The sequence below is a fragment of the Strigops habroptila genome, chromosome 2 (genome assembly GCF_004027225.2).
Source record: "Strigops habroptila isolate Jane chromosome 2, bStrHab1.2.pri, whole genome shotgun sequence".
NCBI lineage: Eukaryota > Metazoa > Chordata > Aves > Psittaciformes > Psittacidae > Strigops > Strigops habroptila.
In genome coordinates, this window is record NC_044278.2 from 42,777,513 (window position 1) to 42,795,860 (window position 18,348).

General features: G+C 38.4%; 1 long non-coding RNA gene across 1 annotated transcript in view; it reads left to right on the forward strand.

Annotated features, from left to right (window-relative positions):
* LOC115604119 overlaps positions 1-17,938 on the forward strand; it is a 135,941-nt gene extending 118,003 nt beyond the window's left edge. Inside the window, exons 2-3 of the long non-coding RNA XR_003990126.1 lie at positions 248-348; positions 14,165-17,938. This is a non-coding gene — a long non-coding RNA (uncharacterized LOC115604119). The remainder of the gene's footprint in view (positions 1-247; positions 349-14,164) is intronic.
* The last annotated feature ends 410 nt before the right edge of the window (positions 17,939-18,348 follow it).

Below are 18,348 nucleotides of genomic sequence, written 5' to 3' on the forward strand. Positions count from 1 at the left end.
GAAATAACGATATAAATTACAACTACAGTGCAGACCTCAGCATAGCAGTCTACACGTAAATACCATTGCATAGCTTAGCTGAAGGAAGTTGTCAAGCCAGTTGCACAGATTCACCATAAAATCATGTCCAGACTGCCACTTGAGTTTTGGCCACCTCAGAAATGTCTCCCTTTCCCTGAAGTTTACTTAATAAATGTTTATAGTTTACTGTCTTCCACATTAATACCACACATTCCTTTTTGTCCAGTAGCAAAAAGGAAGCAGAACTGGAAAAGGTACTCTGTCAGCAGTACACTGTGGTGCTAAAGCATGACTGAAGAAGTAACTACGAGGCTGCCAGATCAGAAAGTGAGTATTAAATTACTTTGCATTTGGTATAAGTCTGTAGTCCTGCTGACAATAGCAAGCCTGCAGTTAATTGCGACAAAAGTAAGACGTATTTTAGGAAGCAACCATAAAGAGGTAGGCAGGATTATCTAATGACATATACGTATTTTACTAAACATGTTACTTGTCGAGCTAATTAGTTACTCCGTAAATGAAAAGGTCAACCCTGCATAACATTTGCATCTCATCTTTCTGAGTCAAATTTCCTGTGCGTGGTAGGTGGAAAGAAATAAATTCTACTGAAGTTGTGAATAGCAGACAGGAACACTTTGGCAGGCAGAGAAAAATGAGAAAAAAGCTGTTTAAGGCTGATCTGAAGCTAAGAACATGGAACACATCCATCAGGAAGATACCTATCCCATGTCCACCAGCTCCATATGTACAATTTGTTTTGAATAGCTCTGCAGCCATGCACTACATTGACCCTGTCAGTCACACATTTTTGACTGCTTCTGCTACCCTTTACTAATCCATATATGCAAGCACAGAGCCAAGGCTCATGAAACCACTCCACTGCACCAAGGTCATAGTTTTGACCCCAAATTGCCATTCTCTAGAGAAGATTTTCCTGACATCCCACACTATTGTGTGCACACTCCAGCTGTGTGCATATTTCCCCCAGTTTCCACAGCTGGAGGCACAATCCAGCACAGTACAACTATTTCACACCTGCAGCTAACTAATTTTTCAGCTCTCAGAGCCTTAAGGATCTACAGCAGCCTGGATCCCTTTTTCTTTTCCAATAACCATGTCATTTACATATATTTGAAGTATGCAAACTTGACACAAAAACAAATGCTTGAAAGGTATTGACAAAGCCATTATAAAGAGTTTAAAGAGGAAGCAGCAGCAGTAGCTTTCTTGGGAAATATCAAACAGAAACAAACAGAACATTTCAGGGCAATCAGCAGATTAACTGGAACCTTTGGATTTTTTTTTTTTTTTAATGAAACAAATGGTTTTTTGTTTCAGCCTGTAAACATCCTATGCCAGGAGAGGATCTTCAGAGGCTCTTTGTCCTTGCTAAAGGGCTTTACTTTCAGGAAAATATGCCCTGCGGACTCACTGGAACAGTGGCAACAACTAGAGGAAAAGAAAACCATGATATGAAATACGTACAGGCTAATACAGCTTTGAATGTATATTTAGTCTCTCTGCCAGGACTAAAAACTCTGGCATTATGGATCTCCCATCAGCCTGTGTACAATAAGCAGGTAGTAGGGGACCCCAGTCTCCTTCAGCTAGAAGCAACATCTTTCAGGCAGTGTATCCTGCTGTCAAAGGCTTGAGTCTTGCTTGCAGAAGCTGCCCAAGACAGCTCTGAGCTCGCCCTCCAACCAGATTCCCCATTGCAGGGCAGCCACAGCAGCATAGGGCTTGGCACACATCCCCTGCCCATGGGCTGACCCTCTGCAACAGTTCAACTGTAACTGATACATGATCTGGGAATTTAAAACCGATATAGGTATGTCAAATCACAAAGAGTTGCATCATACTTTAAATGGCAGATGATTTGAAATTCTGAATTATAATTATGTCAGATTATTTCCTTTGTGAGCCAGAGTAAGAATTTTTAACCCCATTTTGCCAGTCTATATATGAGAGGAGCAAAAGATTGCTTAAAACGCAATATAGAGAAAGTTTAGCTGATGACTTGTATTTTGACACCCTTTATTCCCCACATGTTTAAATGAAAGCTTTAAATTTCAGATATACTTAAAGAAGACTTCTTTTTTTTTTTTTTTTCTTTTTTTCTTCTGGTGCATATACAAGCTTCTGGCCTGGAAGTACTAAGAATCAGCTAGTCCGTTAGAAATTAAGTGAACACATATTCGAATATAGGCCTCAGAAGAAGAACCCCCCCTACATCTTCCATCAGGCAGGTTTTTCCTGAATCCAAATAGCAATGAGTATGGCACTCATGTTCACACTCATTTACTCATGGTAACACCTAAGAACTGCTTTCTTCTGACACTGAGTCACACATCCTGTCTGTCAGAAGGGATAATTACTCCTCTGTGTTACCTTAACTCAATTATCTAGAAAGCAAAAGATGAAATGTCCTGGTTTTGCTCATAAAACTCGCACAAGAGAGATTCATGGGGTAGCAGTAAAAATTTAAATCTCTTTCCCATATGATCCTAGCTAAAAGCTCTCCTTTCTCATCTGATTTCAACTTGTTTCAAGAGAATCTGTCTTATGTGTAAATGTAGAAACACTTTAAGAGCTATCAAAAACCCCAATATGCACAAACCCCCCAGTATGTACAATTGTGGAATTAATCTGAAAGAGTTTTGGTGTTTGGAGGGAAAACACCCTATGCCAGTTTTAGCATTTTATGAGCAATATGGAAATTCCCAGTGTTTACCTTAAGGGCCCAAGTACCTTTAAACCCAAATTACCAAAGTGAGCAGTGGTGCAGACTTATTCTTAAAATAAATGATCCCTTAATCAAAATTGGATGACTAACAAGCATAAAATTACCACTCTAATACCACATATAATCGTTTATCTCATTGCAAAGAGGCATACGTCATTTGCATTGTATTCCTGTAGTGTTTTATACCCACTTTACCATAATCTAAATGAGCATGCACAGCACAGACAAATGGAGATTCTAGCCCATCTTATGCATTTGCCTGGGGAACATGATTTTGTTTGTTGTGGGTGCTTTTAAAAATCATGTTGTATAAACAAACATATTAAAATATAAAGACAGTGCAGTGGGCAAGCACACTGCCTGAGCAGTTATAATTGTGAGATAAATTTTCCAGAAAGAAGGGATTTTTTTTTTTTTTTTTAATCTCAACAGCAATTTTAATAAAGTATATTTGAAACTTATATGAGCTATGGAATAAATTCACTGAAAAGAATTTAAACCTGTGGATGCATCAGCTTAGCATGTGGGTATTGCCAACCACATTTACAGCTCAAAATGGGTATTATTTTCTTCTGCCTGCTTCTCATTATCTGGGATTTGCTTAACAGTTCAAGCCAGAGACAGCTTTAAACAATCTTAAAAACTTACAAAAATGGCAACCACCAAAGTATGCATTTCTTTCCTTGAAATTACTTCTGCACAAAGGCTGTAAGAAGCTTTCACTTCTCCATCTGCAACATCCTTCCTATGCCTGAAACCACTGCAGCTGTGAAGTTCAATAATGCATAGTCCTTTAGGGAAAGCAAGTATGTCCTCACATGACAATATTTGCAAGAGTTGATTCCCAGCTCCCATGTAGGATTTTTTCTGACCTTGCAGATCTGTGAGAAACTGGCACTTAAAACTCTGACATTTGTGTGAGAGAAGCTGGTGTTCTACTTATTTTTAGAGAGCTTTATCTCTTTTTACCTCTCCATGGGGAAAGCTCACTCAGCACAACTGATCTTGCAGTAGAGAAGTATGAGATGCTTTACAAACAGAAAGATACACATGCTAAAATACACAGTAAAATTCTCTTGTATATTCTTAAAATCATTTATCTGTAACATATGTGGCATGAAGATGAAAATATTATATGGTCTAAAGGTTTTATTGTTACTTCACTTAGACTGACGTGCATTGCACACTGCTTGATTCACCATTTGTGCAACATACTTTTCTGATTCTGCCCACAATCTAAAGCTACTATCCAAAAACCAAAAAGCAGTACAAGCTTGACACAGATTAACCTCAAAATTAAACTACAGCTACATTAAAGAACTGTCAAGTTCTACCTTAAGATTATTTGTTCAAAGAATGGGAACGTAACAGAGATGCTAGGAGGATGAATCGAAGATGTCCCTGCTCATTGCCCAGAGGTTGGACTAGATGAACTTTAAAAGTCCCTTCCAACCCAAACTATTCTATTATTCTATGATCCTATGAATGAGCCTCAGCAAAATAAAACAGACAGTTGGCTACTCTGCACAGCACATTAAAAACTTTTGAGCTCAGCACATCTTTTGCCATCAATCTTGTATGTATTTAACTCTTATGAGAATAAGTACATACAAATATTACATGTAGATATACAATATAAGTATGTTTATATGTAGAAATTAAGTATTCTATTTTATCAAACTGGGTAAGCATTGAGCAGATGGTTTATTACCTGTATGTCCAGCTCTTATTATTGATTGACAATCAGTGTTCTGCTGCTGGGGGTGGGGTTAATTGCATTCATCTACTACTTTAAATAAAATGAAGCAGTCATGCTTTCCCTACAGCGTAGTATTAAAGCCATTATTTTGTCTTTACACAAGCATATTTTGCATTCATTCAATTTATTTTTTTTCAAAATCAGCTCTTTCCAGTAACCTTCCTCATGTATACCAGAGTGGTGTTCAGCTTTGACCACTAGTTCTGCCTCATTTGTTTCATCTCTTCTTCTAAAGCATTTCCATTTAGGTTATATGCTTTATTTCTTTCTCCTAAATTAATCTAAAATTCATTTCACTAGCCCTCCATGTTTATCTCAGCCTAGCTTTTTAGAGTAATCTGTTTTGTGCATGTCTACATATAACATAGTTTCAAGAAGCTCTTGTGTCCAGGCAAAATATGTCCTTTAGTTTACTTTTCTCTAGCTATCAGGACTGTTCACACAGAAATTGTGCTCATTCATCAAGTTTGTTAGCCTGATCTTTAAACAGCAGCAACTGTTCTTTCCATGTTATACATTCCATAGACTTCTCTCTTCAACGATCTCCCCAAAATACAGAAAGACCACTACCCTCTCTTTGTGTTTTGATGTTTCCCTAGCTGGGAAAGGTGTGAAAAAAAGGCATTCTAAATCCTTTTCTTACTTTACTTTTATGATTCCTCTGGAATTTGGGAATGTTATTGATCTAGATCAGGTGCCTTGTCAAACTTTAATGGTTCCGTATACTTACTTAACTGTGTGCTCTGGCATAATCATAAAGCCTTTAATATCTTCTATGGGAAAATACATTCTCATCTTCCAGATGTGACCTTCAGATTATTTTCAGAAATGCCTATACTATGGAAGAGAAAACACAATGAATTCTCTGAAATAAATTCTTTACTAAAAATAGCTCTCATTCATTTTGCTTTATGGCCTAGCAAGCTAGATTTGATGGGTAAATCTGTACATATTATAAGCTTTTAAACCCATTTCTTTTTACCATATTAATGTCATTAATTAGTATTATTATTACCAACACTGAAGTCTAAATTTTTCATATCAGCAATGTATCATCAATATCTTTAGCTTTCCTTGCAGCTAGAGCTCTCCCTTTTTCATGTGAAGTATTTTCTTCATAAGTAATTTTATCAAACTTGAGGTAAACTCTGGGTTATCTGGTCCAACCCATCTAGCTTACATTTGACATTTACATACTTTTCACATATGTAAGCATACACTTTCATAGCTCTTACATTCTGTGACAGATCGTTGTACAGAATGAAACCATCTGTAGCCATCCATAATGACACATACAGAAAGGGGGAAATTCTAAATTTGCTTCGTGCTACCAGACTTGTGCCTGTGATATTGGGTATTATAAGACAGAAGCAACAGTTTACAAGCCTAGGAGCACTTCTGAGCAGTGCTGCTATCAGTGCAGAGTGATGGAGTAACATAAATGCCCTGCTCAGCCCATCTATTCATGTAGTGCAACTGACAACTGGGAAACTCTTTACTGTAGACAGAGCTTGAACACACTGCCGGAGCAACTGTGTGTATGATATTACACACAGGAGAAAACCTCGACATTTCAATTCAGATTTTTTCCATGCTGCCCAGGTACCAACCACCTGTCTGGTGCTCCCCAACCTAGGTTACAGCCTGTTGAGAGATCCTGTGTTATTAGTTCTGTATCATTTCCCTAAATGTTCCATAACAAATGTTTTCTGCTTCTGCAGAAAAAGAGAAGGTGGGTGTATATATGTATCTGTGTGGTGTATGTGGGATGGAGAAACTAACTATGCTATCAACAATAATTAGATACTGTCCAAATACACAAACAGGCAGTTGCTATTGTGAAAGTCTTAGAACATGACACAGCATGGCACAAGGCAAGCATTTGACTATAGAAATTAAAATACAAACCATTTATATATTCATATATATGCTACATAACTATCTTTACATGGTTTTCTTCACAGTTAGATCATTATCTGAGTAGTAGCGGGTCCATGCTTAAGACTGATGCAACGCAAACTTGTTTTTCCAAGCAGTGCCATTCAGTGAATCTATACCAGTTTGCACTGATCCTACTTGCACTCCCCATCAGTTCATGCTATCACCTTCCTTGTGTGCCTTTTACTGCTATTGTGCCTTTCATCTACCGTACAATTCCCTTTCATGTACTGTCATCCCCACCTTTTTCCTTAGTAAAGAATTTCACTTTTTTGCTTTTACATTTCAAGCTTGCATCTCTCCCCACTTGCTTTTTCTAATTGGTTCTTAAAAGCTTTTTTACAATGAAGTAATTAATTAAATTATTTTGATCAATTTCTAAAATTTTCTAGAGGAAATGCATAATGCTGAAGTTTGCATTATAATTTTTTAGTTATTTAATTTAGGTAATTTTGGAGCTTTTTTGCATTTCTTGGGACAGTGATAATGAAGCAAGCTTGCCTCTGTAGGATAGCTGGCTGAGTGAACTGTTTCTGAAGGGAGATTCCTTAAAATCAGTTTCTGCTTCAACAACAGTTGTCATGCATTTTCCACTGCCTATGTAGTAGAATATAACTAAATTGTCCTTGAAGCATAGACTAGAGTCTTCCATACCCATGGAAGTGGCCTAATCACCACACTGCAAAATCAGGCTTAATCTTACTCCTACTCCTTAGCTCACTGAATCTTTAAATCTTCTATAAATAAAATCTATGTATACAATCTTTAAATGTATATATACAATCTGCCATGTCTTCTGGGGCAGAGTTTGAAAGTGCTTATCCTCCCCAGCAGCCTATATACTGAGGAACTTTCCAGGTCAGACTGAGCTTGTACTAGCAGAAAAAAGGAATGAAACGAGATGTCCTCTTGAAAAGGAGCTGAGGAGGAGGTGAGAGGAATCACCACCTACTTCTCCTCTGGTTCCCTTTCAAAAGAAAATATTGATTCTTGTTCTATCTGTTTTTCTGTGAAGAAGAGGATTAGGTGCCTACTTTCATGGCCATAAATCATGCGTGGAGAGAAATGCACAGTTAAGCACCTAAGCCTCTGAGAGGGTGGGGATTTAAAACACGAGTAAGTCCTTAGGGCTTTGCTATTGCTACCTCAGATGGCTCACTGCTTAGTGTTGTGCATACCCTTATGAATCACGCAATCTTTCTTTTACATTGTGTAGGAATCCTACAACTTCAACTTAACAGATTCTGCCATGACCAAAGCTTAAATGTCTATAAGTTATAAATAACACTTGTTTACTTCTTTTACACATGGCACTGTATGCTTTTGATCATCCAGATACATGAGATGTTTCAGCATTTGGAACAGATCATGAAGTACATGCAGGTATATTCATAGCTGCATTGTCAGGCAACATATTAATATAGTTGTCGTGGTCTGAGCCCAGCCGGTAACTCAGAACCACACAGCCGCTCGCTCCCCCCCCCCCCCCCCTCTTCCTCCCCCCGCTCCCGGAGGGATGGGGAGGAGAATGGGAAGAATGTAACTCCCACGGGTTGAGATAAGAGCAGTCCCGCAACTAAGGTATAACACAAAACCACTACTGCTACCACCAATGATAATAACAATTAGTGAAATAACAAGGGGAGAGGATACAATTGCTCACCCCCCGCCGACCGATACCCAGCCCGACCCGAGCAGTGATCAGGGCCTTCCGGGTAACTCCCCCCGGTTTATATACTGGGCATGACGTGCTGTGGTATGGAATACCCCTTTGGCTAGTTTGGGTCAGGTGTCCTGTCTCTGCTTCCTCCCGGCTTCCCCTCCTCCCTGGCAAAGCATGAGACTGAGAAAGTCCTTGGTTGGAATAAACATTACTTAGCAACAACTAAAAACATCAGTGTTATCAGCGTTGTTCCCAGGCTGAAAGTTAAAAAACACAGCACTGCACCAGCTACTAAGCAGGAGAAAAATGACTGCTATAGCTGAACCCAGGACAATAGTGTATTGAAATCCTTAATGTACCAAACGGCACCAAACTTAGAAGGTGCTGACACCATTGACGTGTGCCTTACGTTACTGTTCTTGTGCCTTACCATCCCATATGCAATGCATCGTAAGCCATGCCTTGACCTGTTCTGTGTTTTGTAGCCTTGCTATAGCACTGAAATTCTCTTCTCATCCACTGCTCCCCTCACCACAGCCAGGCTAGCGCTATTTGCATGATCCCAGTGCTGCAGCAGGTGAAAGGACGGGGGAAAGGAGCAGGGCAGAGCTGCTGCATGCACAGGGATAGTTGAAAGTTGTAGGTCCTGCAAGAAGAACATATTGCACAGGGTCTGTATTTCAAAAGAAGTGGAGGGATGAGGAGAGTTTCAAGATTCTTGGCATCCTTATGCTGCAACTTGCAATATGATTTAGAGGTGTCTTTCTCCTCTCCCTAGCCAGGTGCACCATCAGCTGCATGGTCAGTAAGACAGAGATGGTAACTCTCCTCCATTTCACTACACCTCAAAACCCCAGAGAAGCTTTGCCCCAAGGCCCTAATAGTTTTTCAACACATATTGCTTTCATTGTATCAGCATAATGAAAGTTTCAAATAGTACGACCAACTCCGAGTGCAAACAAGCACTGCCATCATCTGATTCACCATTTATGTGTGAAGTAGCTTAGCTTTATGCAAAAAGTTGAGAGGCTGAAGCTTAATGAAGGCCTAATGCTAAAACTAAAGACAATAAAGCAATCAGCTGATGGAAATAAAAATATGATATATTTTAAGAGGATGCATATATATATGTAAATCACAGAAACATTTAATCAAAATTTGCCTGCCATGAAGTTATTGTCTCAAAATGATAGGAATTACTTAGATTTCTGAAGTTAGTACTTCTTTCAAATCTTTCAAATGCACAGTTTAAATAAAGACACACCGAGTAAAGAAATGCCAAACTTACAGTTGTATTTTGTTCTTGGGAAAAGAAAAATGAAGACCAAATGAAAAAATAATGAGAGAAAATGATGCCTAAATGAAAGAGAAACTGTCAGCTGGGGCTACCTCCTCATACACTGAAAAAGTCAGTCATGCTTAGGGCTGGACATCGGTCATGAAACATCTCTGAGGAAACCACATACCTCTGAACTTTGACAAACTGTGCTAAGAAAGTTATTAAGTGTTCATGTCCATTTCCTGATAACTTTTGTTTGCATTTTTCATTTGCTAAGAAGGTAATTTTAGCTCCTAAACCAGGCATTATAAGCGAAACTCAGAACTGTGACCTGGAAAGATCATATAAATGGGATTTTTCTCTGTCATCTCTTTATGCTTTTGATTATTCTTGACATTGTATAATGTTAAGTTATAAATAGAAAGCATTTTGAAAATGTCATAATATCCTGAGTCTAATAAGAGAATACCAGAGCTGGAAAATATGCTTAAGAAATCAAGTATACATGGCAAACTCGAGATGAAAATTAAACTGGACTTCATTGCAAATGGAACTTACGTCTTTCATGAAAAAATGTGAATTGTGAGCTCAAGCTGGAAGCTACAACTGAAATGTAAAACATTCCTTATTGATGGCAAGATACTGCTTTAATAACAACAACCACAAAAGCTGAAGACTTGTGGCATTACTGTGTAGAGCAGTGATGCTTTTTCACTCTTTCAAGTGGATCTAATTCAGATGATGTCCCCCAGCTAATCCAAACGTTCAAAGTCCTTGTACTTGTTCCTTCAGCAGAGCATGAGGGTTTTTTTGAATATTCTAGCTGAATTGATTTCTTCTTCTCTCTCCTTTCTATCCCATATATATTCTTCCCATCTATTTCTAGTTTTCCTATGCCTAAGCTTTGCACAGGTAAAACGGCTGGTACTGCTGAATACATGCCAAGCTTCTCAGATTCTCATAAATTAAATCAAAATATCTGCTAAAAATCAAAATGAATTAATTATTTTCTGTGCTTGGACCTGAAGCAAAGAACAATTTTTGCTTGAATTTGTACTGATACCTTTGCTAACAACATCAGTAACTACAAATTCACCCCAGACTATATTTGGCCCCTAGAACATGCCTGAGGGTATTTCATAGCCTCATCATCCCTCTGCGTCATCCCTCCAGGAAGTCCTGGAGGCTGCCACCAGTGACTTCTCTGGAGACTGGGGGCAGTCAAGGAGAGTCACAAACCCAAGGGAATCACAGCTCCAAGGTTCCATTTTCAGTTAATGGGAAAATAAGTGTTCCTCCAGAAATGGATTCAGAGCACCTGCATTATACTCCTCCTCTTAATATTCTTTCAAAAGAACTTCACTGGCAATAATTTTGTTAAGTTATAATATTTCTTGTCTCACTAGAATTGTTTTTGACAAGTAATGAGGCGTAACTGACATTATAATAGTAAAACTACAGCAATAAAATGGTATGTGCTTATGTAACTCAGGTGAAAATTTCAATGAGTGATCTGTGAGATCAATAAAAATTAGAGCCTTATAGTAACTAAAATGGTTTGGAAGCATTTCAGAGATGAATATGTGAAGCAGAAAAAAGTATATAAGGCAATTTCTGCCACGCCTTTGCCCAAAGTGACATTTCTTCCCATTATACATTCCCATTCAAACAGTCCCTGGTTTAGACAAACAAGGCAACCAGTGAAAATCCAATGAAAAATAACTCTTCTCACTCTAGAAACTTAGCTTCTTGATTTACAATGAAGTGAGGCTAAGACTTTGAGTAATTAAAGGTGACTGCTCAGAAAACAAAACAGTAACAAACAGTAACTTGAATCAGTGTAGTCTGACAGTCAAAGCTGCAGAAGGGCAAGATCTGTCACACTGCCACTGCCCCATCATGGAATTAACATCTGCAGTAATAAGACAATGGGGATCTTCAAAACTCAGTAGCTAAGAAAACAGAGGATTTTTTCACCTGGTCCAAGCAAAAATATTTGACTGTAATTGTATGACTGAAGACAGAACACCCTTTGAAGTTAAGAGATAACTGTCTACTTAAATCGTCTTCTAAGGTAGTTCATTTTTCTTCCAATGTGTCCAATCTGTCCCAGGTGCACACAAATTCTCCTTATTTCTGTTTTTTTCACTTGAATGTAAACCCAGAAATTTTTCGCTTCCTTCAATCAAGAAAATTACAATCAATATTATTGTAATACAACTCTTATCTGATGAACTTTTAATTTGTCTCAATGAATAAAATTTGAACTTAGCCTGAGCTCAGCATTTTCTGAGTTTCTGAAAAGCATGTAGGACTTTCCTTTTCACTTTTAAGCTATGAATTATGGGCCATCTAATTCTCTGGCAGCAACCGAAGGTCTTATATTATAAACAGTGAATTATCTGCTTGCTTTTCTTATGTATATAATGAAGAAAACTTTTGGATATACAAAAAAATTAATATAATCACTAAGAAGTCTATATAAATTGACATCTGAATTATTTTTTTTTCTTTTGTCAGCTTTTAAATGAACATTTCCTGGACTTGATTGCAGTAATACAGTTCTAGAAAAGATGATCATGTTGGACTTGCCTCCATACAGATGTACCAAACATTCACATTAACACTAACTACATTCATCAGAAGTTATGGTAAAATTTTATCTATCTACCTTCAGAGGAGGTGAATTCCCAAAATCTCCAAATTCTTAAATTCATACAAAGGTCACTTTGTTAATTTTTTAGACAAAACCAAATAAATATCCTTTCATGATCCATATTACTTCTGAATGCTTTGACTGCACCCAAAGTGACATTCCTCTTTCAAAGAGTTTTAACATCTGTAACAAGTAATATTTGTAGCAAGTGAAAAGTAGGTCTTGAGAAAATCAAGCTGACATTTAGAGAGCTACATTTGGTGCAACTCAAATTCACTGCAGCTGCAGTATAAATAATCTGAGCACTGCCAAAGATGAGCTACTTATGTCTGTATACACACGGAACAATTTAAACTTCTCCACATTTAATTTCAAATAAAGGATAGTTTTATGGCTGATCAGTGCAGTGCACACGATCTCAAGCGTGACAAAGCCATGAAATCTGAAGGAACTTGCATCACAAAGAGCCCAAAACCACACTGATTTCTTCAAAACTACTCCACAGACCTCTCCACTGAATCCAGCTGTAATGTGGGAATTTGGTGTAATTCCTACTTAATTACATTGAAATGCTGTTTGCAGATAAAATTTGTACAAAGGTAGAGATTCAGGGCTCTCTACAGCACTTTACGTTTTTGATAGTAATGAATAGAAAGGGCTGGAGGAATGCAGGCAAAGAGGTGGCTGAATTTTTGGACCAACAATTGCTACATAAAATATCTGTGTGCTAGCTTTTCACTAAATACTGCATAGCAATGCATCTGTACTGGTCGTGATAGGGAAGCATGGGGTACAAGATCCCACAGATGCTCAGTTCCTCTGGCAGTTTGGAAGGGTTGTGGTCAGCACTGCGAGCACCCCAGGCATGGCACAGGAATCACGTAACTCACAGAGACTAGAGGCTTCATCCAGTTGCTTTGGCTCAGTGAGACGCTGGGAGGGAAATGAGACATTAAAGGACCCAGTGGGGCCAAGCCAGTATTAGAAGATTTTCATAATTAGGGCATACTGGATTTAAGGAGGGATCTCGTCTAAAGCTTTCCTTTTTGAAAGCAGTTTTTTACTATCTCAAAGTCAATTTTTACAAGAAGTTTATGGAGCATGAACAGCAGGGAGACAATGATGTGCTGATTCTTTTAAAAATGGCATTGGGTACATTGGTGCTTGCCTTCTCCACATTTCAGTGTTGTCTCACAAGCATCTGCAAGTATGGGCTGCAGTAAACTGGAAAAGCAATAGGCTGTAGAATAATAATGGCAGAAATAAAACCAGAGAACTCTGCTGACAATCCTTTATTCAGATGTGGTCTCTCACCATAAGAATCATAGTTTCTATTTTTAAGCTTAAAAATATGATTCAGATGGTATTTTGAACTGTCTGTCCCTCTTTCTTTTCTTTTGCACACCAATTCTTTAACCCTTAGAGTTGCCTTGTCATTTTATTGGCATATTAATAACATCCAGATTGCTGTAATGTATTCAGTTTCATTGTCAGCTATTCTTAATATTTAAAGAAAAACTGGATATGCTTGAAAAAGATCCAGAATTAAAAAAAAAAAAAAAAAACCCAAAAAAACCCCAAAAAAACCCAAAGAGATGTGTGTTAATGGCAAAGAGCATTTAGCATTTTCTTAAAATCTGCATTTTTAAATTAATTAACCCCCTTTGAAATCTTTGAATCATCTCATGAAGGAATAGAAAGTCTGTGTCAGATTTAGGAGACTACCCACGCACTCAAAGAACAATTTAATCCATATTCAGGGTGATCTCTACAGAAACTTTTGTAAGTTTTAAAATATTCATTGCAACCATTTCAGGAACATTTTTACTTTCCAAGACAAATGAGTTGATCACCTCGCAACATCATAGGTTTTGCAGGAATGTCATCTAAAACCAAGCTGCTGCAAACTTCGTAAATTTATAGTTGAAGCTACAATTAAGAGTAATGTTTGATAGATTTAAGAAAAATAAGAAGTTACATTACCCAGATGCCCTTAACCTTGCCCGCAGAGATGATATTTAATAACTGTATTTAAATATCCTATCCTATTAGGATCAATTGGATTTTAAAAAAATGTGTTCCCTCTTTTTGGTGTTCTACAGAGAACAGATGAAGTTGCCAAAGTTCTGTACCTATGCATTCCTTCTGCTCACTCAGAACAACAGCTGCAAACACCTGTGGGCATAATTTTCAGGTAGGACATTAACCAATCTATCTTAGTCATTTACAGACATTTAGACATTTATATGTCAGTCAGGAAGACATATAAATGACTTAAGTTGCACCAGTAATTGAATGTGCCTACAAAGTGGGGGCCAAAAAACCCTCAGGCTGCAATTAAAAAATCTATCCCTCCTGGCACACCCCACGTGCCTCTGGTCTCTCATGCTATACGACAGTCTTGTCCCTAGTGCAACTATCCTGAGTTTGAAGGGGCTGTTCATGACTGACACCATTGGGGAAACCGGAATCAGGCCCAGAGATATTCAGATCATCAGATGGATTCCACAAGCATGATGGCCTGCCCAGTCTCATTCCCAGCATTGTTGCACCTGCCGCCAATGACAGCGTCTTTAGAAAATGAGCTTCAGTCTTCATGTCTGGTTTCTCAAAAGCAACAAAGCAGCCAACATCAAAGTGTAGCTGACTTCCCATGGCCTGTCACCAAGTTTTGTGATTTCTCACAATGGAGCCAAGGCATGGGCCAACATGAGGGGTTCAATTTAATGCAGGTGCCCTGTTCTCAGCATTGTCTGAATTATAAAGAGGAGGGTATCATGATCAACATGTACTTACTGGCGCAAATGCAAAGTGTGCATCTGCCTGAACTGACATAAGGAACACCCTGTGATTACCTGAGTATTGTTACGTGCCTCTAGAGTGCAAGAAGCAGAACATCATCTCCTCCACCTGGAAATGAAGGGGCTGATCCTGTATGAGGTTGATCCATCAGATTTGCTCCTCTTCTGACAGGGCTGTGGATCCCAACATTAATCTTGTTCAGAAGAACATGGACTGAAATGTGTACAATGGAGAGAGATCTTCTGTGTACTTTGCTGCTTTTTTTTGTTTGTTTGTTTTTTGGTTGGTTTGTTTGTTTTTGGGACAGTTATTCCCTCGTTCTGTTTCTACACATTCAAGAAAATGTGTAGTGGTTTGCATTGTCTACAGCTTTGTAACATCTTGAAACAATGCATTCAACTGCTACAACTTGAGCCAAAGGGAGGGAAAAAAAGACTGACAGTATATGGTGCTCATTCTATTCAAGATAGAGACTGCCAGTTATACATATGACTGAAGCAAAGGCTCCTGAATTGCTCTGCTTTGCTGGTCTTAGAAAATGTCAAACTGGTTGATTTCTGCTGCAGTATGCTAAGTAACATAATCAAAGGAGCCCTCTTCTGTCACACTCTAAGTAAGTATGCTAAAATCTTCTCTGTTATTCACATGTGAGACATACGTACCTCTGAGGTGCAGGAAATACTATAACCCATATTTTAAAGGTGTGCAGGAAATACCACTAGCCATACTTTAAAGGTGGCATAATCTTTAATGTTGGGGGTAGAGAACAACTTGCTCAAGGTAGAAAATTATGTCTGCATCAAAGTCACAGCTGCAAATTGTCTTGTCTCTGTACCTACATGTAGATAGGACAGAAGAGGAAGGGAACTTTTACGGTCCTGACACAAGCAAGGCAGATGAACTATCTAAATAAGCACATCTAATACAGCATGGATTGTAAGGAGTTGTGCACACGTCAGCTGAGCTTCTACATCCCTACCAGTTATTCCTAACCAACTTTCTTATCATAACTATTTCATGTTGCTTCTGGTTGTTGCAACATTCTGGCCCACAGGCAAACAACTTGAATTTTTTAGCTCATAATTTTATGCATTTCTGCTTTATTGTCTCATTTTGAATCTCCATTAAAATGAGAAGGGGGGGGAGGGAGGATAGGGGGACACGAGCCCTTTACATGCTTATTCACCAAGCAGTTTTCTTAGGTTCTTAGAGGTCTAATTATGATGTGAAAACATGATTTCCAACTTTGCAGATGATACTAAATTGGAAGAGAATAAAAACAAATGAGGAATAATTAGATAGCGCAGCCAGATATGAAAGAATTTAGATCATTTTATATTTCAGTAATAATAGATGGCAAATGCAGGGCTGTGCAAATAAATTCAGAATAATTAGCCTCACAGTGCGGCATAAAATGTGGGACCCTGTTTTAAAAGATGAGAGGCTACAACACACTGAGTGAAATAAATCCTGAACTTAAGAGTGCAAAATTCACATCTAAGGTTCCCTTACCTACGTGACTTGCTAGTGACCTCAGTGGTACTCTGCTAGAAAAATCACCATCAGCAAGAAAATCACCATCTGGCCTCTGGGAAAGGAAAGGCTACACATTATTGTCTGAGAAGGACTATTTCCTTCACAGTTATTAATTTGGTGCCCAATATGGGACCAAAGGCTGGATTTGGTCTGTAGGATGTCTCTACCCAAGCCAGTGTCTTTCTCCAGAGGCAAAAAGAACAGTGAGGATACACCAAAGAAACATCAGCTTTCGTTTGCCTTGCTCAAGTGCTCCCGAGGAAGAGGCACCTACCTCTGGCTGCAGCAGAGACAGACTGCTTGGCTAGAAAGAGCTCTAGGCTGATCAGGAATGGCCATTTTTTATATACTTTCATTATGTTAGGTCCCTTGATGTATTGAGGCCTGAAGTTAGAAGAAGGTTTTCAACAGTTAGGCCGGGAAGGTTCTAGGAGAGCTGTCAGTTGAAACAATGTGGAAAGATACCTTGATGGTTTTAAAACGTTGTTTCATGGACCATGACAGTTTATATGCGGAGATAGCAAGGATGGCAAGGGACATCACCCTAAGAGATCACCATACTTTCCTATGCTGCTGTGAACTACTTTCCGCTCTATATACTTCTGCCTGCTTCTCTGCTCTTGACTGAACCACAACCTGTCAAAAATGCACTCCCTCTTCTGCATATATCAGCACATTAATTTTCAGCTATGTGATACAGAAAGTTCCTCTATATAGACCCAAGAAAAATTACAGGGTTTTTTCTTCACAGCAGATGTGGGCAAGAGCCTGTTTTTTCTTGAAGAGATGATGTTTTGTTTGGGAAACTGATTTTTTTGTTTTATTGAGAGTTTTCTGTTCACATGGAAGGTAGGAGGAAGAAGAGAAATGTACAAATGCATGAGGGAATTAAGGTCACTGCTGGTGAATCAGTACAGCAAGGGATTACCAACTACAGAATATTTTCACTCAAAGCAAAATTAAACAGACATCTCTGAAATAATGAGGTCTAAAATCCATCATTAACACATGAAATTTGAAAAGTGTTAGGTTGATCTCTTTGCCTATCTAGAGATGCCTTTATTGAGGTGGAATTTTACCTGTGTAGGTCTTTCTATGGTAAACTTTTAGCTTGTTTAACAACAGCAAAATAGTGAAAAACCCTGCCTTGTTAAGGGATTTATACATTTCCTTCTAGCCACATTTTCCATGGAATAGGTCTGAATTATTAACCATCTTTCAAAGTATGCAAATGAAAGGGCTTTCAAATCTTCCAAATGCAATGAATCACGTTTCAGCATTTCAGCATTGAACGCCTGCGTAATTTATGGCAGACTGCACATAATTTCTATGTATGGCTATACCTAACGTGGGTAGCTCATTTCATATTTGAAATTCAATTCTGCTAGCTGACTAATTGATTCGTTTTCATAAACACTCTGAAATTTGTAATAAGAACAATGCTTTGCTGTAAGATACTGTTTTGAGGCACTACCAAAATTAACTATGAATATTTACTTTCAATAAAAGCCAGTGGGACCAACAGCAAATAATGAAAACAGAGTCATTTATCTTTCTTTTTCACAATCCCTATTGTTCGATGAGATTCAGCAAAATTTTAAACCTTTTAAATCATCTCCTTAAAATACCAGTACTTCTATTCAATCAGTTTTCTCTTGTCTGCCTCCTTCCTCCCCCTCACTTCCAACAGCCCTCCCTCTTCTGGCATTCCTCCAGTTCATCCTCTCGGGATATGAGGCACTGATCAAGCTTCAGACACAAGCTTTGATAGCCACCATGTCCATGATCCTTCCCCCAAAAAGTTGAATTAGGATGTTTTCAGGGAGGGCAGTACATAGTGTATTTCCACAAACAAAGAAAAGCCAAAAACCTTGAACACATATTATGAAGTCAAGTTGCACTGGTTCCAGAGCAAAGACCTCTTTTAAAACAAACAAGCTGAGACTGT